The sequence below is a fragment of the Podarcis pityusensis genome, assembly GCF_964106645.2.
Source record: "Podarcis pityusensis genome assembly, chromosome: 2".
Taxonomy (NCBI): Eukaryota; Metazoa; Chordata; class Lepidosauria; order Squamata; family Lacertidae; genus Podarcis; species Podarcis pityusensis.
Genome location: NC_138029.1, coordinates 91,963,356 through 91,989,504, shown reverse-complemented (window position 1 = coordinate 91,989,504; position 26,149 = coordinate 91,963,356). Strand labels below are relative to the sequence as shown.

General features: G+C 40.7%; 1 protein-coding gene across 3 annotated transcripts in view; it reads left to right on the top strand.

Moving 5' to 3' along the window:
* Positions 1-26,149, top strand: part of GRM7 (glutamate metabotropic receptor 7) — a 418,392-nt gene that overhangs the window by 120,197 nt on the left and 272,046 nt on the right. The gene's annotated exons all lie outside the window — the stretch shown is intronic.

Below are 26,149 nucleotides of genomic sequence, written 5' to 3'. Positions count from 1 at the left end.
ATCCCCATTTGGAATTGCTTGTAAGGTTGAGCGTTGTGAGTTGAGTAATTACCAGCTGGTCAATGGATCTTGGAAAATATATGCACATGGGGTTTGTTCCATGGCACGCTCCATGTAGACTCTGAAGAAATGTTTGGAGGGAATATTTAACTAGAAGAAAGGGAGTTAAAAGACAAAAAGGTTCATTTTCTGGAGGATGGAGAAACTCATATTTTATGTCACCAGTGTCTGGGCATTCTTAATGTTATTTGTTTGTATACCACCTTTCCGAACAATTCCTCTGAAGGTGGCGTACAATACTTGCCCTTTGCAACACATGCACAAAATCAGATATTAAAAAGAGAAACAAAGCTGATAAAAGTCAATAATAGCTGAATCACATACCCCTCAACTGTCCCGATTAAATCAGGACGTCCCAGTTTTGGTATGCTCTCGCATAAGAACATGGTGCCCCAAAACACACATTCCTGTTTTCCACTGGGGCATGTTGGAGACTATGTAATCAGAGTCCTTGCAGAACAAAAAGGTCATGAGGTCCCTCTTCAAACGCTTAGGTGATAGAGCCAAATAAAGTTCTTAGGGGAGAGAGCAACAAAGATGTAGGGTCACCCCAAATTATGGAAGGGATGAAGGGACGAACAATGTCCATCATAATAAATGAACCACATCTTGGATGAGCCATATAGCCAGGCGTGATGGCAGAAAGGCAGAAAGAAAGGATTAGGATCTCCCTGGGGATTGTGCAGGGTCTGGCAACCACAATTTAAATATTCTAATCTTGAATGCTGCACGATATTCTCATTAGCAAGCATGCTGTTTTGTGTAGGTGTATGCTGATGCGGCGGTGGAAACACAATTGGAAAATGGGGGAGGTTTCCTGTGGGTGATGGAACCGAGGAGGGAAATGACAAAAATAGACTAGCTGAACTGATAAGGTTTGCTCCAGAGTTCTCGCACTGTGCCACTTTTAGCAGTGTCACTTCTTGAAGTCTGATGGATATGACAGAATGTGCATCACAGGCCACACTTGGAAAACTCGAGGTGAAAGAATCCATCTCCTGCCGAGATGAGCCTGAGCAGAAAAAGTTTTAATTGCCCTGTTAGAATGTCATCACCAGCAGAACTCACAGCCCTTGTTAACAAATTACTGTTAAGGTTTAACATTGCTATCCAGGACATCCTGGATCTCGCAGCTTCTTCAGATGTGTTGAATATGGCCGAAACCATGGATATGATTACTTAGCATTATCATTTACTTCTTTATTTATTTTCTTATATTTATATCCCAGCTAACATTTTGGTGCTAAAGGCTGCATTCAGACAGCACTTTATTCCATTTACCATACGATGTAAAAGCCACATCTGGGAAACTAGCAGAAAACTTCAGAAGCTTAGCACTCATTTCTGTGTCATTTGCTTCCAGAAAAAAAATCAATTTGCAGCCCTGTTAAGCCTCGAAACCATTGCATTGCCATTTGATGTGATGAAATCTGGGGTGGTATCCCAGCATACAGTTCTTTCCCACCATTTAAAAAACAGCAATACTTGGCAGTATATTAATCAAAAAGCCACAGTTCCATAAAACAACAGGTAATGTGTTTTTGTATATGTTGGAAGCTGCCCAGAATGGCTGGGGCAACCTAGTCAGATGGGCAGCGTATAATAATAATAATAATAATAATAATAATAATAGCAATGTAAAAAGAACATTAGAATCACAGAGAGAAGTGCCAGGGGAAATGAATGCAATATTACCCCATGCACCCAAAGCTACAATGCACAGAAAATGGAAGAAACAGTAATCCTGCTTGCTTCCACGCTAGGGCTCTTTAGCAGTGCAGATGTATCACTTTTCCATATGCAACAGGAAGCAGAATTAAAATAATGGTTCTACATAGCAATTTACACTTATCTGGTAATGCATTTTCTCGTGGTCGTGGTATTTCCATAATGTTTACCCAGAGGTATGATGTTGCAAGGTCCTCTGCAACTTTAGTTAGAAGTTTCCTCTTTACAGCTTTTTCTCTCTATTTGCTTCTTGTGTTCAGTGTGACTTGACATTAGTGATGAAAGGTCTCTTAGGGAGTCAAGTTTCTTGTTGTGGGTGATGTTGGCTTTCATTACTGGTTTTTGAAACATTGCTACCACACGGCCTTTCTTGTATTCTCTCAAAAAGAAAATGAATAAGAGAAACTCTGCAAGCAATGCCACCTTTCATAGAGGGAAGAACCGACTAATTATACAACAATTCATCAGTTACTGACCATGATGAACAAGAGACATTTAGTGACGATGAAGCTATTCTTAGGCTGGCTGGGCCTGCAATTGTTTTGCCACAGAAGAGATATGGAAAAAGGACACCACCAAACATTGGAATGCAATGGGTTGGCAGTAATGCTATCTGGATTTTGTGGGGAAAGCAAGTGAACAAAAGGTAGCAATTTCAGACTAAACTCTTACTCTTAGTGGTGGAATAATAATAATAATAATAATAATAATAATAATAATAATTTATTTATACCGCATCCATCCGGCTGGGTTTCCCCAGCCACTCTGGGCTGCTCCCAACAGATTAAAAACAGAATAAAACATCAAACATTAAAAACTTCCCAAAACAGGGCTGCCTTCAGATGTCTTCTAAAAGTCAGATAGTTGTTTATTCCCTTGACATCTGATAGGAGGGTGTTCCACAGGGCAGGCGCCACTACGGAGAAGCCCCTCTGCCTGGTTCCCTGTAACCTCACATCTCTCAGTGAGGGAACCGCCAGAAGGTCCTCAGTGCTGGTCCTCACTGTCCAAGCAGAACGATGGGCGTGGAGACGCTCCTTCCTAAGAAGGGAAGCATTCTTAGGATCTATAGGATGGCTCATAAATGTTCATTTCCTGATGGCAGCATCAAAATGGTAACTCGAATAAGCCATATCACCTCTCAGAATAAATTTCAGTGGATTCTGCTCATACATGTATCAAATATTAAGTAATCATATTACAGTATAAGATATGATGTGATGTCCATGCTGTTTGCATGAAGAAGAGTGGGGTGAAAGAGACAGTGGAGGATCAGCTATGGCATTTCTAAAAGAATAGTTTTCCTGGAATATCTTTTCCAAAAATGGGAAATGGTGTAGAAATGGGGAGGCTATTTAGTCATAAGTACAAATGTAGACAAATGCTAAAATAAGATCAGTGGAAGATAAAGAAAAATTTCTGAAAGATCACGAAGAAGATTTGCAAAAAGAAACTGAAAAAGAGCCAAGAGCTTTAAAACCAGGAACACAGGACATAGTATCACTACCTTTGGGATTAGACAAGTTAGAGAAGGTGATACCACCAACAGAACAAGAACAATTACTTGGTGCAGTTGGAGGAAAAGTAAAATAAATACACCATGTCCCTGCAACTATTAAGTTGGAATATTCATGGACTTAATTCCCCGGAGAAAAGGAAAAAAGTCTTTCATTTATTGAAAAAGGAACAATTGGACTTGATTTGTTTGCAGGAAACACATGTGATAAGGCTCCATAGGAAAGTATTGATTAATAAAAGATTGGGTCAAGAATTTATTTCATCGGACAAGGTTAAAAAGAGAGGAGTTGTAATTTACGCGAAAGAGAGCCTATCACCGAAATTTATCTTTAAAGATGACCAAGGAAGATATGTGGCAATTGAAATCCAAACACAAGGAGAAAAAATTCTGATAGTAGGAGTATATGCACCAAATGAGGGAAATCTGAATTTTTTTAGAAGTTGCATGAGACATTGTTAGACTATATGGATTACAACATTATCATGATGGGAGATATGAATGGAGTGGTATCCACAAACATGGACAAGTCGCAGAGACAGGTAGTTACCAAAGATGGCAGACTGCCAAAAACCTTTTTTGAGATGACTGACAATATGGATTTGATTGACATTTGGAGAATAAAGAATCCCTTGGCTAGGGAGGGAACCTTCTTCTCTGAAGCCAAAATGACATGGACAAGAACTGACCAAATCTGGATTACTAGAGGACTGGCACCTAAGACTCGAAAAGTGGAAATTTGCCCTAAAACCTGCTCCGACCATAATGCTGTGAAAATGGAGATGAAATTAACACCTACCGGCTCCTTTAGATGGAGGATGAATGACACCTTGTTTAGAGATCAAGAAGTTACCAAGAAGGCCCAAAAAACCTTGAGAGACTACTTTGAGATAAATATGAACACTACCATCGAAAAAAGAGTAATCTGGGACGCAAGCAAAGCAGTTATGAGAGGGTTTCTAATTCAACAGAATGCAATGAAGAAGAGAACTCAAAATGAGAAAAAAGATAAAATTTTGGAAAAAATAAAAGAGGGGGAGAAGAAATTGAGAGCGAAACCAAAGTCACAAGAGATTCTGAGAGAAATAAAGCTATACCAAGTTCAATATATGAAGATGATGAATCAGGAAATAGAATGGAAAATTAAACAGATGAAACAAAGGACATTTGAATCGGCCAAAAAATGTGGAAAACTGTTAGCTTGGCAAATGAAAGAAAGACAAAAACTTAACACCATTACCAACTTGGAAGTGGAAGGAAAGAACATCCAGAATCCAGTGGAAATTAGAAAATGCTCCCAGAGGTACTTTAAACAGCTATATACACAAGGGCCACAGAAAGAGTGTGATTTAGACAAATTTTTAAAAACAAATGGACTTCAAAAAAATCTCCCAAGAAAATAAGTTAATGTTGAACTACAAAATAACAGAACAGGAGGTGGAAGGTGCCATTCAGAACATGCAGTTGGGCAAATCTCCAGGGCCAGATGGCTTAACCTCAAAATATTATAGGTCCTTGAAGGATTGGATAATTCAACCATTAAAGGAGGTTTGTAACGAAATTTTGGAGGGGGAAAAAGCGCCAGAGTCGTGGAAGGAAGCTTATATTACACTAATACCGAAAAATGAGTCTGAAAAGACACAACTTAAGAACTACCGCCCCATATCCCTGCTTAGTGTGGATTATAAAATTTTTGCAGATATTTTGGCTAAAAGGTTAAAAAAAGTATTAGTGGAGGAGATACATAAAGACCAAGCTGGCTTTCTCCCGGGTAGACACTTGTCTGACAATACGAGGAATATAATTAACATTTTGGAGATGCTACAAGTGAATATTAATACTTAAGCTGTTTTAATTTTTGTAGATGCGGAGAAAGCCTTTGATAATATTTCTTGGAGTTTCATGAAGAAAAATCTTCAGGGGATGGGGGTTGGTCAAGGGTTTGAAAATGGTATAAGTGCAATTTACTCAGAACAAAAGGCCAAACTAATAGTTAACAATGTGGTGACAGAGGAATTTAAGATAGAGAAAGGGACACGACAAGGCTGCCCAATTTCCCCATTGCTTTTTATTTCAGTCCTGGAGGTTCTGCTAAATATGATCAGAAGGGACCGTATGATTAAAGGTATACAGGTCGGAGCTAAACAGTACAAATTGAAAGCTTTTGCAGATGATTTAGTATTGACGTTACAGGAGCCAGAATCTAGTACTAAAAGAGTATTAGAATTGATTCAGGAATTTGGTCATGTGGCAGGATTTAAGTTGAACAAGTTAAAAACTAAGGTGCTTGAGAAAAATTTAACACCGATTGAGAAAGAGAGGTTTCAGAAGGAGACAGGTTTAACACTGGTTAAGAAAGTAAAATACTTGGGGGTTAATATGACCGCTAAGAATTTAAACCTATTTAAAGACAATTATGAGAAATGTTGGTCAGAAGTGAAAAAGGATCTAGAGATATGGTCAAACTTGAAGCTTTCCTTGTTAGGACGAATTGCTGTTATAAAGATGAATGTATTGCCAAGAATGTTATTTCTGTTTCAATCATTGCAAATCTTAGACAAAATGGACTGTTTCAAGAAGTGGCAGAGAGACATTTCTAGATTTGTCTGGCAGGGCAAGAAGCCCAGAATAAAATTTTAAAATATTAACTGATGCAAAGGATAGAGGTGGATTTGCCCTGCCAGACCTTAAACTTTATTATGAATCAGCAGCATTCTGCTGGTTGAAAGAATGGCTGCTTCTTGAGAACACAGACATTTTGGATTTAGAAGCTTTTAATAATGTTTTTGGGTGGCATGCATATTTGTGGTATGACAAGGTTAAAGCACATAAAGCATTTAAAAACCACATTGTCAGGAAAGCATTGTTAAATGTCTGGATAAGATATAAGGACTTACTTGAAAATAAAACCCCAAGGTGGTTGTCACCGATGGAAGCAAAGGCTCAGAAAAGGCTCAATATGGAGGCCAAATGGCCGAAATATTGGGAAATTTTGGAACAAGAAGGAGACAAATTGAAATTGCAGAGTTTTGAGAAATTAAAAGACAAAGTGCGAGACTGGCTTCATTATTATCAGATAATGGAGGCATATAATTTGGATAAGAAAATTGGCTTCCAGGTGGAAAAATCAAAATTGGAAACAGAACTGTCAGAACCCAAAACTAAGATTTTGTCAAAAATGTATAACTTGCTGTTGAAATGGAATACTCAGGATGAAACGGTGAAATCTGCTATGATTAAATGGGCACAAGATCTTGGACATAATATTATGTTTGCTGACTGGGAACAGTTGTGGACCACAGGTATGAAATTTACGGCATGTAATGCCCTAAGAGAGAATATTATGAAAATGATATACAGGTGGTACATGACACCAGTCAAGCTTGCAAAAATCTACCATTTGCCCGATAATAAATGTTGGAAATGTAAAGAAAACGAAGGTACATTCTTTCACCTTTGGTGGACGTGCCCAAGGATTAAGGCTTTCTGGGAGATGATATATAATGAATTGAAAAAGATATTTAAATATACCTTCTTGAAGAAACCAGAGGCCTTTCTCCTAGGCATAGTCGGCCAATTGGTGCCAAAGAAGGACAGAACTTTTTTTATGTATGCCACAACAGCAGCAAGAATTCTCATTGCAAAGTATTGGAAGACACAAGATCTACCCACCTTGGAAGAATGGCAGATGAAGGTGATGGACTATATGGAATTGGCGGAAATGACTGGCAGAATCCGAGACCAGGGAGAAGAGTCGATGGAAGAAGATTGGAAAAAGTTTAAAGATTATCTACAGAAATATTGCAAAATTAATGAACGTTAGAATGTTGTTGGATAGAAACTAAGTGGTCTTTAGCTGAAATGTTATAAGGGAATATGAAAAAATGGTTTATTAATAGGTAAAAATCTAAAATTACAATATTTTATGATTAATGATTAGGATATATAAAGAGGGGAGGGATTTGTTGAACTAATAACTGAACTGGAATACAAAAAAGGGAGGTGTGAGGAGGTCCTGAAAATAAGCAAATGAAGGATAAGTAATGGAAGGAAGGAATTGTTTTTAACCATTTTTACTTTGTATTTTTTCTTTTTTCTTTTTTCTTTTTTTTGTCTTGTAATATTCTGAAAATCCTAATAAATATCTTATAAAAAAAACACACAAATGTAGACAAATGCATGGAGATGGCTAATAGCTGAGGTGCTTGTATAGAGCGAAATGAAGGGGGGGGGATCCTTAAAGATGAGGACTCATAGTATGAAGTTGATGTGTTGGGAGCATAGTGAGACAGGAAACAAGTGCAGAGGTGTCACTAAAGGGGTGACCTATAGTGACAGCAGAGAGGCTTTAAGACAAGACATTCTACATTTGATTACAGGGCAGAGATACAGGGCAAACTGGACACCTAACAGGGAGTTTAATAGCCTACTACATTAAGTTCCTTAAGCCACTGGAAATCTGAAATCTGTATTAAGATCAACAGTTTATAATGGCCACTAGATGGCATTGATGGTAAGGGGCTTTCAGAACATGAAAAGGGAAGACAAACAGCATTCTAAATTTCAGTTTAATTTAATAATTGTGAGGGAGGGGGGAATTAGGTAATTCAGATAGGTTAGTTTGGGCTGCGCAGTAAATTTAGTATTTTTAGATTACTGTTGTTTCATATCCGTAAACAGACTAGGTTTACTGCACAGCAGCCACCCTGACACATGCCTATCAAACCAGCACAAGTCCCATTTAACTTGATGGAACTTACTTTTCAGTTGACTTGTAAATGACAGTGCTGCTAATAAATTTTGGTAAAACACTTTGCTGACACCTTAACAATTCTTTAACTAAGCTTCTCTTGCTGCCAATTCAGCAGTAGAACAGTGTGTGTTTAGCAGCATGTCTGGTCTTTCTAGTCCTAGGTTTTTCCAGCAGAGTCAATTTGTGTAATGACTCCAGCGCTACCTTTTACTTTCAATCTCCTACCAAGGATTTTCTCCAGTCGCATCTATAGACCCCATCACTGACATGCTCCCACAGTTCTCTCTTTCAGTCAGCACCTTTCCAGGCTGTCTTTTCCTTTCTTCATCCTGAGGAAGGAAACCATTTCACAGTCTCTTTTGAGGGACACATAATCCATACTCATAGCAGTGCCATTAAAACTGGAGTGTATTCCAGTACTCCTTAGGTAAAGGTAAAAGGACCCCTGACCATTAGGTCCAGTCGTGACCGACTCTGGGGTTGCGGCGCTCATCTCGCTTTATTGGCCAAGGGAGCCGGCATACAGCTTCTGGGTCATGTGGCCAGCATGACTAAGCCGCTTCTGGCGAACCAGAGCAGCGCACGGAAATGCTGTTTACCTTCCCGCCGGAGCGGTACCTATTTATCTACTTGCACTTTGGCAATGGCGTAGCGTGGGTTGTCAGCACCCGGGGCAAGGCAAGTAATTTGCTCCCCCTAACCCGTGGAGTTTAGGTAGGGGTTTTAGGTAGGGATTTTAGGTAGGGATTTTAGGATGTCACGCCCGGTGCGGCCGGCCCCCCTGCACCCCCCACGCTACGCCACTGCACTTTGGCGTGCTTTTGAACTGCTAGGTTGGCAGGAGCAGGGACCAAGCAACGGGAGCTCACCCTGTCACGGGGATTCGAACCGCCGATCTTCTGATCGGCAAGTCCTAGGCTCTGTGGTTTACCCCACAGTGCCACCTGTGTCCCTGTACTCCTTAGGCTACTACTAAATCTCTGTTGCATTTAACCCATAAAACTTCCAGCATAGGCTCACATGTAATATCATGAAAAGGACTTTTTTAAAAATAAAAATCATTAGTTATCAATATGCGAATCAGCTCTCTAGAGAGGGGCAATTTCCTTTGCTGATGGCTCAGTTGACTAGAGACTTGACTGAAAGGCCTATCCCTAATTCTGTGGTACAGTCATACCTCGGGTTACAGACACGTCAGGTTGCGTTTTTTCAGGTTACGGACCGCCAAAACCCGGAAGTACTGGAACAGGTTACTTCCGGATTTCGGCAGTCGTGCATGTGCAGAAGTGCTAAATCACACTTTGCATATGCGCATCTTGCACGGATCATATTCTCAACCCGAGCTTCCACTGTACAGTGTTAGAGAGAAAGCAGCTTATAATTAGTATTAATAGTGCTATTTTTATTTATTGTTGTCATAAACTGCTTTTTGCAGTGTTGTACATAAATAATGCTGCTGCTATGTAAAATGACAGTCTGTAACTGGCACTAAATTATTGACAAGACAAACAAGGAATGAAGGATCAAGTCCATTAGCGGTTTGCTCCCTGAACTGTTTGGGAAATAAGTTCAGACACAGCAGAGAACCGGGGGGGAGGGGGGGGGGCAATTCAGAGACCAAGCAGGAAGCCATTGATGTGAATCTGTTGGTTCCTTTTGTGCCCACTTTCCTTCTTCACCCAATAAACAACTGAAGAGAGCTATGTATGTATGTATCTGTGCACACACGCATACACATATACAGACAAGTAAGAAATACACACACAATCTTTTTCAGGAGGACACAGAAGGGGAAATTAGACTTCAAATACAGTGGAAAGGAGGACAAACGAGAAGCTGATACAGCATAGCGACTGAATGTGAGCCGTGAATCAAGTCCCCTATTTCAAGCTCTCCTCAGCCACAAATTCAGAAAGTGGCCTCAGGAAAGCCTTTATCCTCAGGGGCCATTTGCAAATGTGAGTGAAATAGTGCTATATCTCAAAGGACTATTGCGGATAATTTATGTGAAGGGGTTCAAGCACTCATTCTGCACTATATAAATGCTGAATATTATTTAAGAACTACATAATTCCCCCTCAGTTGAGACGCTGCTCACTTCGAGAGTTGGGAAATCCACTCAGGACGCTCACTTACCATTGTAAAGGTTCGTTTTTATGCTCCCTTTCTTTAGGGTCTTTGTGTGTTTTTTCTCAGTTCCTTCATTAACTCACAAGTGGTATTCTTTTGGCATTTGTTAGTTTTCTCCCTCCCTCTCTTGTTTTTGCAGTTATCCTCCAAGGCAAATAAACGTTACGCTTTAACAAGTTTGCAGTGTCTATTGAACAAAAGCCAACACGAACACACTACAGAGCTATTTTAGGAGATGATAGAAGAAGCAGTTTATATTTTTATCAATATTAGCATATAAGGTATTTTTTATTTTTTAAAAAAGGCTTTCAGCTAGTTTACTGAAAGCTCTTGTAGAAATAGTACGGAAAAACACTGCAGGTATTAGTGAGCTATATGTAGGTCATTAAACTATAAACTTTTCCCCAAACAATTTGACATCCTCCCTCCCAGTTCACATTATCAACTCGGATAAAATTTTGTGAAAATCCACAGTGCCAGCCAGTTCATGATCCAATTTTAAATTGCAAATAATATGTTCTTAGAATAATTATTCTTTTCCCATCTGCTAGGGGGGAAATTGAATGTGCAATTTGCTTATGTATTTATAGCAGGTAGAGCGGTGGGCGGGAGGGAGTTTTATAAACAAACTTAGGCCCCAAAAAATCTCTATTATAGTTACAGAAGGCATATAAAAGTCATGCTTTTTCTCAATATAAGAAGCACATTTTATGAGCAGCAAGATTCATCCAGTTTGGTTTTATTCTGCTTCTCAGAACATGAATGGTGTTTCAACACAAGGTTCTCTCGGTTTTATTGTTCTGTGATTTGTAACAATGTGATTTGTTTATATTTTTGTGTGTAGACCGGTTTGAGGTCACTTGTGACAAAAAGCAGTATGTGAGCAGGTGGCGCTGTGGTCTAAACCACAGAGCCTAGGGCTTGCCGATCAGAAGGTTGGCAGTTTGAATCCCTGCGACGGGGTGAGCTCCCATTGCTCGGTCCCAGCTCCTGCCCACCTAGCAGTTCGAAAGCACATCAAAGTGCAAGTAGATAAATAGGTACCGCTCTGGCAGGAAGGTAAACGGCGTTTCCGTGCGCTGCTCTGGTTTGCTAGAAGCGGCTTAGTCATGCTGGCCACATGACCCAGAAGCTGGCTGTGGACAAAAGCTGGCTTCCTCAGCCTATAGAGCGAGATGAGCATGCAACCCCAGAGTCGTCCGCGACTGGACCTAATGGTCAGGGGTACCTTTACCTTTACCTAAGCATACTTAATCATCATCACTACCACCCTCATTTTCCTTCCAAGCAGATAAGCAAAGTGCTTGAACCTGAACTGGGGTACCTTTCTCCTGTATCTGAGAAGCAAAAGGGTAGGAGCAGAGTAGACTATGTAACTCATGTGTTGCCAATGTGGAAGGCCTAGATATGCCCCCTCCCAATGTCTTCTGGTTCCTGCCCATGTCGCTCTCCTTACTGAAATGAAGCATAAAAGAGACATTCCATTGTACCCAATAGCTGGGATATGTGCTTGGTTTGGGTGTGTTTCTGTGCAGAATCTACAACAGGTCCCCCCCCCCCCCAAAAATGTTGGCGCTTCCTAATTTAACTCACACAGCTTGGGTTACCATACTCATTAAGGACTCACTTTATCCTGGGATTTTTCCAACCTGCTTGCTAGTTTGTTAATCATGCCAATGCATGAGAACCAACACACAAAACCCACAATATTTCAAGTGTGTACTTTTAAAACACATGGGCTCTAGTCAGTATATTTCATCTCCTTTTCCTCAGTTTTAAGTGCAGAATAACAATCTTGCTACGGTTCTTATTTTTATAGTACATACGTAAATCGCTACCCAAGTTTTATTCAATACTTCGAACAAGTTTGTGAGGTAGATCTTCTGTTATCATTCTCATTTTACAAGTAGGCAGGCATTGAGGCTCAGAATAAATAACATGATGAATATCAGTCAAATAGGCCCGTGGTGAAACAAGTTTCCCAAGTCTCTGGCACAACTCTGTTGGTTTTAGTGGTGCCATACTAGAGTTGACCATATTGGTCAGTTTACATTTCCCCATGGTGATAATTATGATGATTCATATGCTGCCCATTTGACTGGTTTCCCCAGCCACTCTGGGCTATTTCCAACAAAATACTGAAAACACAGTAAAACATCAACCATTAAATACTTCCCTGAACAGGGCTGCCTTCAGATGTCCTAATGAAGTCCTAATGAATGTCTTAATGAAGCAAAATTACTCATCTTATTGACCAGATGAGTAGAGTTCTGTTGAAAACGTTACAGTATTCTGGGAGGTTCAGTCAAGCAATAACATATGACCAAGGATTTAGAAGAGTCCCTAGCACCGGCAACAACTAAGGCAGCATCTGGCAGAGATGCTCTGTACCTGAGGAAAGGTGATAAGATGGTAGAGGAATGCCTATTCTAACTGGAGATTGTTGGTAAATGATGGTGGAAGCAAGGGTAGCTCAATTGACACCATACAGGTGCATGTCTGCTGGTAGCTACTGTCTACAGGGCAGCTACTGATGTCAGCAGGGGTGCTAGCCAATCATCAGCCGTGCACTTGCTGACTGAGTTGCCTCCAGCCTCTACTGCTGCCTCCCAATTATCACAAGTAATGAAGCATCCCATATCAATTGCTCTTCAGCAGTGACAGTGTATAACTGCAAATGAACCACCTCACCATGCTGGTATTGGCTACTAAACCATAGGAAATTCCATGTGTGGAGAGGATCAACTAGAATGCAGACATATCTTCTGATTGGTCCATCATATTATAAACTAGTCCTGCTTGTTTCTTATCATTTATTGCAGGGATTCGGAGGAAGTGAGGACTTCCTCCATTCGTTCCCTCCATTCTAAATCATTGTGTACTGCTCATAAATCAAAATTATACATGCTTATGATTTTGCACAGTTCATTTATCCAGTCCAAAAATGTCTTATGCTTGAAACTTGACTTGTTATGGTTTAATAGCTGGGTCTTTTTAGGACTTGTAAAACTGTCATTGTGGCCTTATAGGCTGGCTTTTAATAGAATCCTGCAAATTTATAAAGAACTTGTGATGTGCAAGAGTAAGTGAAAATACCCAAGACTGAAGATTTTTCAGAAGCCTTGAAGGGTGTGCCTAATGGATGTGCATTAGAGCAAAGCATCCAATTTGTGGGGGAGGGGGGTTATTAAAAAAATATTTCCTTGTGTCAACATTTTGTTCATTTGTTGATAGCCGCCCTGAGCCCGGTCTCGGCCGGGGAGGGCAGGGTATAAATAAAATTGTATTATTATTATTATTATTATTATTATTATTATTATTATTATTGTTATTAAAGTCATAGGTGTGGGTGAAGACATTCTGTCTTGAAGGGGTTCAAGGCTCAGCTAAAAAGGTCTTGCCATACACAGTAGGCTGTGTATATCTTTATTTGTTTGTTTAAAATATCTATATCCTTCTTTTCCAGCTTGAACTGTCTAAAGCAACACAACAAGCTATTTGTGGCAGCATCGACTGCACCTCACATTTTCAGAAAGGGATATAGGTAGTTCCTTTATTTTTGGTAGAGTAGTAGGCTGTTGGGCATGGAAACAACAACAAGGCACCACAAAGCTTGAAACCCCAGTAAACCTTGTACTTAAGGCTTCTGTAGGGTAACAAGTTTAAATAACCGAGAAGAGTGAGAATAACTGCAAGTAACCAAATCTCCTTTATGCATGGGAACAGGGAGAGTAGGGATGGCCATGTAGTCCCAGAATTTTCATTCAGATCTGTTCAGACTGATTGAGATCAGGCCTGGGGGATTCCACCATCCTTATCTGTCAGTCTTCCTGCCCTTTCCTCCTTTTTTGGTGGCGCTGTGGTCTAAACCACAGAGCCTAGGGCTTGCCGATCAGAAGGTCGGCAGTTTGAATCCCCGTGACAGGGTGAGATCCCGTTGCTCGCTCCCTGCTCCTGCCCACCTAGCAGTTCAAAAGCACAAAATGCAAGTAGATAAATGGGTACTGCTCCAGCGGGAAGGTAAACAGCATTTCTGCGCGCTGCTCTGGTTCGCCAGAAGCGGCTTAGTCATGCTGGCCACATGACCCGGAAGCTGTAGGCCGGCTCCCTCGGCCAGCAAAGCGAGATGAGCGCAGAAACCCCAGAGTCATCCGCGACTGGACCTAATGGTCAGGGGTACCTTTACCTTTACCTATAGGTAGTGAGATCCTGCCAAAAGGCCCCAAGGGCTAGCACACACTGTGAACACCATCCAGTTCCAGTTTTCCTCAATAGCATAGAATAATAGAGAGCTGCCTTGCAAATGAGCAAGGGGCAGCTTGTGTGTGTTATACAATTTTGGATGTGAATGGCCAGCAGTTGACCCAGTGGCCAACCAGATGCCCCTGGCAAACCCCTGACCTGTGATTCCCAGCAGCTAGTTATTAGAGGTGTAACACTTCTGACAGTGGAGGTAGAACATAGCCACTGCAGCTGTTCACCTTGTCCTCTGTGAATTTGTCTAATCCTCTTTTCCATGTTGGTGGCCATCACTGCCTCCTGTGGGAGTCTGTTCCATAGTTCAACTATGTGTGAAATAAGGAATTACTTTCTTTTATCTGTCTTGAACCTTCCAACATCCAACATTCAGCGAGTGTTCTGAAGGAGGTGGAAAAACTTCTCTGTATCTGTTTTCTTCATAACATGCGTAATATTATAAACTTCTACCATATCACCTCTTACTCAGCTTTTCAGTAAACTAAAAAGCATCAAGTGCTGGATCCTTTCCTCTTAGAGAAGCTTTTCCATTCCTTGATCATTCTGGTAGCCAGATTATTTTAATAGCCAGGCCCTCGCCTCCCTACTTTATACAAAGTTTTGATCCTACTTGCAATGTTCCACCCTTTTGATATAGCGGTATCTTTGTTGTGACAGAAGCAACTTTGTTGCAGTATATAATTACCCAATGCATTAATTAGAAAGGTTAAGAGGGCTCCAGAGCAACCCCATCCTCAAGTGAGCTCAACTAATAATTGGTCTGAAACATAACCTCAAAAGAGACAAGTGAATTTGGGGGGTCAAGTAAGACTTCCAATTATATGCTTCAAAGCACCATGTTCCTTTCAAACTCATCCATATTGGAATAAGAATATGCAGATGCAGCCACTGACCAAGGATATCATTATCAACATTTTTTCTCCTTGTATGCCTCAGATGGGCAGGAGGAGCTTTTTGCACAAACTCATAGCCAGCATATTGGGATTTAAGTGTGAACTGACCAGTTTACCATTGAATGTCTCTAGCTGAGCCAACAAAGTGGTCCACTTGAACAAGGGCATCCCTTGCATATAGCATCCCACCACCAATACACAGTATGTGAGTGTACCAGAAGAGATGGAAGGACTGAATTTGTCGTTGTTATGGAGGTGCATACATGCAGAACATGGATGCGCTTGATGTGCCTCAAAGCTAGTCTCTAAAAGCCAAACACTAGACCAGCTGATGCGGTTGCATTTTCCAAAGACAAAAATTAAATGTGGGGTTCTGTTTTGCACATATGTGGTTTTTATTTTGTTTCATTGAGAGAGAAAATAACCATGCGTCAAAGTATATCTGCTTGTTCTTTGGCACTGTGACTTATCTAGTTATGAACCTAGGAAGTTGCCTTACGCCAGGCCATTTTGTCCATCGATCCCAGTACTGTGGTACCTCGGGTTAAGTACTTAATTCGTTCCGGAGGTCCGTTCTTAACCTGAAACTGTTCTTAACCTGAAGCACCACTTTAGCTAATGGGGCCTCCCACTGCTGCCGCACCGCCGGAGCCTGATTTCTGTTCTTATCCTGAAGCAAAGTTCTTAACCTGAAGCACTATTTCTGGGTTAGTGGAGTGTGTAACCTGAAGCGCATGTAACCTGAAGCGCATGTAACCCGAAGTACCACTGTATTGTCTAGCTGTGACTGGCTCTTCAGGCTCTCGGGTAAAGATCTTCCTCATAATCTATTTACCTGACTCTTCTAGTTGGCAATGCCAGAGATTGAATCTGGGACCTTCAGCATGGAAAGCAGGTGCTCCACCACAGAACTAAAACATTAGATTTTGAACCAAGAGCTGATAGACAATCACACCAATCTTTTCTAGTTTTTAGCTGCCTACAATTAACAGTGTTGATGCAACTTTAAGCTCAATGTTCACAATTACTGGCATGCATTCTAATATTTACGGATTTCAGGAGTGAGGAATAATAATAATAATAATAATAATAATAATAATAATAGCACATTCCCAAATGTATGGAGATATGTCTGCCTGCCTGCCTGTTTCAAAGGGCCTAAAATCCTGCAGTCTGATAAGCAGAAGGAGGCTCCCTCATTCAGTGAACTTGTTCTCATGAGGAAGTGTGCAGTTAACGGACTCTTCTGGATACAATCTTGAGGGACAGGTAGCAAGTTTAAAAGCCCATTTAATCTACAGTTGTGCAAGGCTTTCCATCCTTTATTGCAGCTTCCCCTTTCTGTTGCGTAATTTGTCGTGTACCTTTGGCCATGTTTTCTCCATACAGCTTGTGTAGTCTGATAAGCCATTGTTAAATAATCCTATCAGATGATCTTGAAAGTTTATACAATAACATGCTCTTTGTACACCAGAACTATGAGTGGTTCCTTGTGGACCAGAAGCACACGTCAACAAGCAGTTGTGCTTTTAGCATAGTGTGTCCAGCTGTTTGAAACGCTATCCCAATAGAAAGCCTGCTAAATTTCAGACACCAGGTTTAGTGAGTTTTATTTCAGGAGATATTTACACTAGTTTTTCTATTTCTGATGCTTTAATCTGTGTTTTTCGTTTTGCATATTGTGTTGAGTTTGTGGGTGCCTTGACTCTAACGTCCTGAATTCTCTAATGGAGGGCAATGAATGTATTGAAAACCTGAGACTTTATCCAAAATGTTGCCCTTTATGAAGTTGTGACCTGAGAATGCCTAAAGCCACAAATGTGTCTGTCCCTTACAAAAGCTGTCTACATTTACTGCCCCAGTAATGCAGAGTTGCTAATTCATCATTATGAATTCACTACAAAGATAACAAAGGAGAAAGACTGGGATTTGAGCAAACAGGATCTTGTTTGAACACAAGTAGCTTTAGTAATTGGCAAACATGAGCAGGCAAAGTAAGGGGAGAAAATGTGAACTGTAAACAGCTTAATGTTTTTGCAAAAATTCCACTATATGAAAGACTGTATTAAAGCAGCCTCTTTTGTTCAGCCACTCCAGTCCTCTTAATCTGAGTATTTCTTCTGAAATAAGTTTAAATGTTTCACTAGACAAGCCATGCCAGTGTTGTGATTAGGTAGCACATGTCATCCTCAGTGGTGAAGTGGTATAGATAGCATGTAATGGATCACTTGCTGAACATATTATAATTATTTTTACTTAATTTCAGATGTTGGTTCAATAGCCAAATAAACCAACACTTCATTACAATGGTACATTTATATTTACCTTTAGCTTCACAGTAGAATTCAATGCATGCCAACTCAAAAGTAAACATCTCAGAATTTAAAGGGGCTTGCTCCCAGAGAAGTTTCTATAAGGTTGCAGACTAAATTATGTTAAGTAGTTGAAACAGAAGTCTCCTTTGGCTTTTACTATGCTGGAAGATCTGAAAGCTTCAAAAGCAAAAAAAGTTCAGGGGGTGGGGGGAGTTAAATGTAATTGCACAGATGTAAAGGGACGTGGGGGGGGGGCGCTGTGGGTTAAACCACAGAGCCTAGGACTTGCCGATCAGTAGGTCGGCGGTTCGTATCCCTGCGTCAGGGTGAGCTCCCGTTGCTCAATCCCTGCTCCTGCCAACCCAGCAGTTTGAAAGCACATCAAAGTGCAAGTAGATAAATAGGTACCGCTCCGGCGGGAAGGTAAATGGTGTTTCCGTGCGCTGCTCTGGTTCGCCAGAAGCAGCTTAGCCATGCTGGCCACATGACCCGGTAGCTGTACGCCGGCTCCCTTGGCCAGTAAAGCGAGGTGAGCACTGCAACCCCAGAGTCGGCCACAACTGGATCTAATGGTCAGGGGTCCCTTTACCTTTACCTTTTACTTGGATGATATCGTCATGCTGTTGGGCATGAGCGCTTGGTCCCGGACTGCATTCCAAGGGGAAGGGCCCTTGGTGTTTGTCCTAGCTGTAGAAGCACTTTCTAAGTGAATAACTTTAATTTAAGGCTGCTAATTATTATTCATTGCTGTTGGAATGCCAGAGTTTTTTGTTATGCAATTAGTGAAGTAAATTGTGAACAAAGAACAGCTGGGAGAACTGATCTGAGCTCTGACAGAGGAACAATTCTACATCAGTACAAGTGAAACCCAAAACCAATTCAGAGCCGTTAATCATCCATCAATCACACTGAATTGTTTAGTGTCTGACTGCAAATTTCTTCATAGTCCTCTTACTTTATATGCAAAGTGCATTGTGCCACCAGGAAACGGATGCTAAAATAACTTTTCCAAATAACTTTGGTTCAAAAGGTTGTGAATCTGTTTTCTGTGGCATTTCCCCCCCCCCCTTCCTGTTGTCTGGAACCCATATCAATAAAACTTAATAGGAGGCTGAAAGTGAAATTACAGCAAACTGTGCACTTAATAATACCCCAGTGGGAGCTCATTAATATCTCAACAGGTACACTCATGCATTATCTTAATCGCACATGATCCTTAAAGAAATTGCCTTTTTATTTTTATTAAAAGTTTCCTAACAACTGTCTTTTGGAAAGAAGTTTCAGGTTGGTCTCATTTTATTAAATTCTGCCTCTGTAGCAAAAGAGATGAATAGGAAAATTTACTTAGTAATTTGAAGTGATATAACATTAGACATTGCATTTATATTGCTATTAATGTCAGTGTTTCTTTTTACACAGTGGGAGAAACCAAGCAAGTAACAGAGCGAAAGCAGTAGGGCGGAGGAGATTGATCAGCCAGCAGTGGCAGATGCCACAGTGAAGAAGGCTATATATCCTTTGTGGATTGCTCTCTCCCATATTCTAAGTGAGACACAGTAGCAACAATGAGATTTAATGCTCACGTTGGGTTGTGGCCAGAAAAACAAAACTGTAAAATTTATATATTTAATAAAATATAGACACCGCTCAATTGTAAAAATAGAACCTAAAAACAAAACAAAAACGAGGCTACAAACTTCTGACCATCTGTGGGTGATACTCAGAGTAAACATTCATTTAGAGTCAATGTTTAGAGTAATTGTTAAATTAGCTTACGGGGGGGGGGCAACCTGCATTCAAATTCACATTTTCAAGCGTGATCAGCAAAATGTAAGGTAAAGGTAAAGGGACCCCTGACCATTAGGTCCAGTTGTGGCCGACTCTGGGGTTGCGGCACTCATCTCACTTTATTGGCCGAGGAAGCCGGCATACAGCTTCTGGGTCATGTGGCCAGCATGACTAAGCCGCTTCTGGCGAACCAGAGCAGCGCATGGAAACACCGTTTACCTTCCCGCCAGAGCGATACCTATTTATCTACTTGCACTTTGACATGCTTTCAAACTGCTAGATTGGCAGGAGCAGGGACCGAGCAACGGGAGCTCACCCTGTCACGGGGATTCAAACCGCCAACCTTCTGATCGGCAAGCCCAAGAGGCTCAGTGGTTTAGACCACAGTGCCACTTTCCCTCAAAGATCAAGAACTCAGAACATTTCAACATTTACTTTCCCCCCTGTTAATAGCCACCAATCTAAATAGCATTTCTGGTGTGCTTTGTTAAACTCTGATTGGCTTGTTATTGTTAAGTTGGTTTAAGGCAGGCTTGGCCCTCCAGCTGTTTTAGGATTACAGTTCCCATCATCCCTGACCACTGGTCCTGTTAGTTAGGGATGATGGGAGTTGTAGTCCCAAAACAGCTGGAGGGCCGAGTTTGGCCATGCCTGGTCTAAGGGGTTAGTCCTCCAACTGGGTTGGGACCATGAATTTCTTCACTGTTGTGGTTCAATTTAGAAATGGAATCCACTGTATATATGGAGATATTTCCCCATCCCTACTCAGGCCCCCTCTCCTAATGAAAGGGGTGCTGGGGCAGAGCCATGGAGCCAAACTCTGAACAGCTGGCCTGGGTGAGGCTGAGGTGGGTAAGGTGATAGCCAGGTCAGGGCTTTGTGAATGCACGGGCAACCCAGCGCCCTGCCACAGCTTCTGAACAGTCTCAATATTGTTGCCACCCTGCCTGCTCCAGCCCTGCCCAGGGAAGCTATAGCATCACTGGTGTCAGGAGAGCAGCTTCACAACTTGGGCCCACCACACTGCCAATTCTCCAAGAGTTAAATTAAGAATTATTGGTCCCTATATCACTGAGGGATAGTTCATGAAAAATATCTGCAAGTGTGCTCAATGAGAATAGAGGCAGCAGTTGATCACCGAGGTGGAACCTGGGGCTCGGAAAAATATATTGCCCTAAGCCATAGGGTTCTGTTGCACTTTTGTTTATGGAGGGGAAGGAAGATTTACCCCATATTCTTTCTCTGCATGGTCCAAAGGGCTATCAATTCTGTGTGAAGCATACATCTCACTGGATGGTACATTTGTAGAGTCTGCGTCAGTCTTTCTGTTGAGAGACTATAGAAAACATCTGTTTTCATCCATTTTTTTGGCTCAGTTTAATCCCTACAACACAGGGATGTTTTCACTGCATCTGTTATGAAATATGTTACAGCACTCAATCATGTTCAGTAAACCCTGACTTTCAGAAGAAACTCAGTAAGAAAAGAGGGGGGATAGCTCTCCCTGGGGAGGAAGCAAAAAAGATTTCGAGAATAGAGTTCTGTACAAATAAGGTAATGGGGAAAAATATGATGAAGAGCAATGCAATAAAATGCCAATGGATGCATTCTATTTGATTACAAGGATTTCTATGTACTTTTCCATGCATTGTAGCTTTGCAGCACAATATGAAAAAGAAAGAGTTCTTGAAAACAATTATATATATCGAAATGATATTGAAAATTATACTGGACTTTTAAAAGTGAGTCCTGCCATTGCATTTTAGAAGGTTGGCTACTCTGTTCAAGTGCAGATCAGCACCAGCCTATGGACCACCACTCTGTATGGCACTGAAGAAGACTCCATACCAGCCACGAGAAATCCATTGGTTTCTGCACACTCATCCACACACACATCCTCCATCCTGGAAGCATAATCACACTCCTGAGTGCCTAGGGAGGTGTGGAGAAGCACATTTGACCCTTGGGCTTGAGGTTCCTCACCCATTCAACCCAATGTAAAATATTAGACCAACAAACCAGAATAATGATAAATGGCAATCTCATTCAAAACTAGCCATTTGTTTAGTTTTGCTGCTACTACGAAGAGGAATAATCTGTGAATGGTATAGAAATCTTCATCTGATTAAAAAAAAGCCCCATGAATATCATTTATAGACCAGCTGGTGCGCAAGGACAAAGAACAATATACTGCCGGCTTAAACCCCTGGCACTACAGGGCAAAGCAAACAACATTTTCAACTAGATTGGTGCCAAGGTATCAGCCGTGGTATTAGCAGGCCAAGGGAATGAGGTGATACATTTCATTCAGATTGCAGAAGGCACAGAGTGAAACCCAAGTTCAGTAAGATCCTGCCTGATGTTAAGTTCCAGTAAATATCTGGGTGTACTGTTCATTTTTAAGCAAAACTTATATTTGGGGCAGAATTGTCCATTTAATCCATATCAACCAGGCTACATAAACCGAACTTCCTCACCAAGACTATAAGGCTCAAGGACAAAGTCCTTCTTGAGATACCTTAAAGAACCGGGACATTTGTGACTTTAAAGGTTAAAAACCTGCAGTTGAATTGAGCCCAGAAGCATGGCAGCAATCGCTGCAGCACCTTGAGATAGGCAAAATATGCTCCACTGAGGCTAGAGGCCAATCTGCACATTAACATTATTCACACTTGCTTTAAAAAGTGTGCTTAAATTGGCTGCTCTCATTCTGAAGAAAAAATAGCTGCAGGGCCCCCGATCAAGAATGTGTTTCTAATCCAGATCGGGAACTGTGCCAGTTTCCTCCTGAAAATCATTTCCCTCCTACTCAGCTTCTATTTGCCCCCCAAAGGCTCTGTTCCGTGCAAACAGGACTATTGGGGGCAAACTTCCAATCCAGATCAGGAGTACATAAAATTGGCCAGTTTAACTCTCTATTCCAATGGGGCTGCTGCGAAACGTAGCAGCTATTTCATATATTTGGAAAACAAATATTAGTTTGTCTATAAGGTGCTACTGGACAATTTTTTAATTTTTATTTTGAAAAACAAATTTAGCAAACCTGAAGCCTTTGTGCTCTGTGTAGTATTCAACAATCATGGGTCACTACTATTCAATTTCCTAGGAATATGTTTAATTTACTAAGCTATCGGGGTCCAATTTACCATGACAGAAAGGAACAGGAAAGCGGAACTGCCAAATGTCAAGTTAACTGTGGTTCATTTTGTCCCCACAAACTTTGCAAAACAGGGTCAAAATAAGGCAACCATTACCCCCCCCCCCCAAAAAATAATTACACTAAGAGAGTTTGAGAGAGCTGCCCCTCTGCAAAGAGAAGAATAATGAATGCACACTCAGGTTGTAAACGTGTCTCACATGATCCTTGTTTAGAAGAAGAGTTTGTGGTGAGAATCACTGAGGACTGTTGAGGTGACACCCTGCAGCTTTAAGACTGAATGCTCATGCTGGGTCTCTATTACATATCAATCCGACGGTGCTTATATAATGGATTTATGGTTCATGGCTTCCCAGTCATTTTTTAAAGTGTGAATTAGCCAAGATGCTTTTTTTGTGTGCTTAAACAAATTCCATCTCCTTGTCAGTCTCTCTTCTCTTTCTACTTTTAATCCTGCAGCAAAGCCATGGTAATGCTGAATTTGTTGACATCCCTGCCATTCCCATGGCAGCAGGGTGCGGTGCTTTAAACACGGGAGCATCGCAGGATCAAAAACAGAGCAGGAAAGAAAGAAAGAAAGTATAGCAGGGCTCCAACCCTGAATTCTAATACTGACATTTTTATAGCAGCAGAGCATGCATTAGGAACTTTTGTTGTCTCTTTTGTTAATGCATTTACTCTCTTTAGTGATGCCTAAATATCCACCCCACTAAAAGCTGTCTCTTTGATATTTTTGTATTTCAGAAAGAGTTAGCCACCCCTCTTTGGCTGGCCAATACTCAGGCTTTTGGTTGTTGTTTTATTTAGTTCATATATGAACAGCTTCCCACAAGGTATCCCAATGTACTACAGTGGTGCCTCGCAAGACGAAAAACTCGCAAGACGAAAGAGTTTTTCGTTTTTTGAGTTGCTTCGCAAGACGAATTTCCCTATGGGCTTGCTTCGCAAGACGAAAACGTCTTGCAAGTTTGTTTCCTTTTTCTTAAAACCGTTAATACCCAGGGTGCATTGCTTGAAGACTTTGGTGATTTTTGAAGCTTTTCCAAAACTTCTTTTGCAGCCATTTGGTAAGTTAAACTTTTAAAACTTTTGGGGGGGGGTTGGATTTTGGGTTGCTTTGCAAGACGAAAAATTCGCAAGATGAAAAAACTCGCAGAACGAATTAATTTCGTCTTGCGAGGCACCACTGTATATTATATACTGTATACAGTAATTCCTCATTTACACACATTTGACTTGCACGATTTCAACCACCTGCAGAGGAGAACAAACGCAAGCCAGCGTTTTGAGTTCAGTCCACCATGTGCTGGGGGCCTTATGCAAAGCATGTGGAGTAATCACCAAGTAGCATTTTGGGGAGAGGGATTGGGACCTAATTTTACAGATAAGTATTTCTGTATACCTTTGTATTGTTCCTCGGTGTCCCTGTTTTACCTCCCAAATTGATCAGCATGTGCCTACCTGAATTCTGCATTAGAGGGAATGAAAAATATGTTCATAAATACCAATGATGCCGAGAGACTGTTGTATTCTCTCAGGAAATTGTGGATGATTTTGAGTTCCCAATATCTTGTCAATGACATATGTTTGTGTTGCACACTCCACTTCTCATCCCTACCAGAAAAGGCCCTTGACAGCTGAGCACTCACAATTCATAGTAGTTCACTAGCTTGAGTTTTGATTCTAGACTTCCTAAATTTATGGTTCCCGTATGATTGCAGATTCTTGGCTGCTTTGTTTACTGACAAGCATCTCTCTCTTGAAGACACCTTTCAGCTTCCTATTCATCTGTGACTTGATTGCTCTAGAATTGAACTTTTTGACTCAAGAAGTGGTATATTGAGCTTTTTCTTTTCTTTTAGCTGACTTGAGCAGATGTTGTTTGTTTCATACATATGAGATGGTAACTTTGTGCTGTGAATTGCAGTGATGATCCTTCAGGGAGTAGATATGATGGAAAGAGGACTTCAGCATAGCTCACGAAGTTTATTGCAGGGCTTGCAGGAAATATTGGACCAAATTGGTGACACTGCAAAAAAGAAAAGAAAGGGGAAAAACAATCTATACAAAATTCCTCATGCCACACAAAGTTTATATGCACTCATACACACACAGAGAGAGAGAGAGAGAGAGAGAGAGAGAGAGAGAGAGAGAGAGAGTGGTACCTCGAGTTAAGAACTTAATTCATTCTGGAGGTCCGTTCTTAACCTGAAACTGTTCTTAACCTGAAGTACCACTTTAGCTAATGGGGCCTCCTGCTGCTGCTGAGCGATTTCTGTTCTCATCCTGAAGCAAAGTTCTTAACCCGAGGTACTATTTCTGGGTTAACAGAGTCTGTAACCTGAAGCGTCTGTAACCTGAAGCATCTGTAACCCAAGGTACCACTGTATATATATGAGAAAATGTGGAATGAAGCTGACATCTGGATTATGTTTCTCTTTCTCAAGAGTTAAACACACACACAATCAGATTTAAAGCCCTGTGTATCATTCGGCAACTCACTCATTTAAAAAGGAAACAAAGAATTTTAAGAAGCCAGGGCTTTATTTAATTCCTTTTTAGATTTCTCACCCATTAGATTCCTTACCCACCCCTTACCATAAGGTCCCAGGATGGGTTACAAATAATGACTGCTTATGAACACGTACATTTTTTTTATTGCTAACTGTTGACACCCCACTCCACCCCATCTTGCATGGTAGGCAAGATGGTAGGGACATGTTAAAGCCAGGAGGGCCGCCGAAGGAGCCCATTCCTTTCTTTAATGCCCTGTGTGTTGTTATAGATTTCTCTTTCCGGTTATTTAACCTGCTGGAAAACAGTCCATCAGCATAGTCCACTAACCAGGCCAAATAAGCCCTCCATGCTAAAGGGATAGCTTGACTTACAGATCCAGGCATCTCAGAGTTGGCAGTGTGGTGTTTTTATGATATCTTAGTTTTGTTCTTATATATTGGTATATCTTTCTGAACATGTGGATTATATATATATATTTTTAAATGATATTTATTAAAAGTTTAAGAATTACGGGGGGGGGGGAAGAAAACAACAAAAAATTGACAAAAACATACATTACTATACATAAAAGGAAAAGCATAGAAAACAATACAACAATACAGCAAAAAGAAAAACAAACAAACAATAACATTAAAACACACATCCAATGTTCCATATCTTTATCTTTCATTTACTTGTTTCATCGACCTCCTCACACCTCCCTTTTTGTATTCTAATTTAATTAATTGTTTCAGCAAATTCTTTCCATCTTTCTCAATTTTTGTTATATAATTTATTTTAACGATCTAACCTTTTAATTAACTCAACAAATCCTTTCCATCTTTCACTATATTCTGTCATTCAATTTACCTTAATGTATTTAACCTTATCTTACCATAAAAAAACCTTAAAACTTAATACTTATTTGTACATAACTCCTTATATCATTTCTACTAAAGCCAAATAGTTTCATTCCAACATTTCCCCTAATAGTCGTTAATTTTATACTAATTCTCAAAATAAATTTTTTAAACAAAACTTTCTTCCAATCTTCAT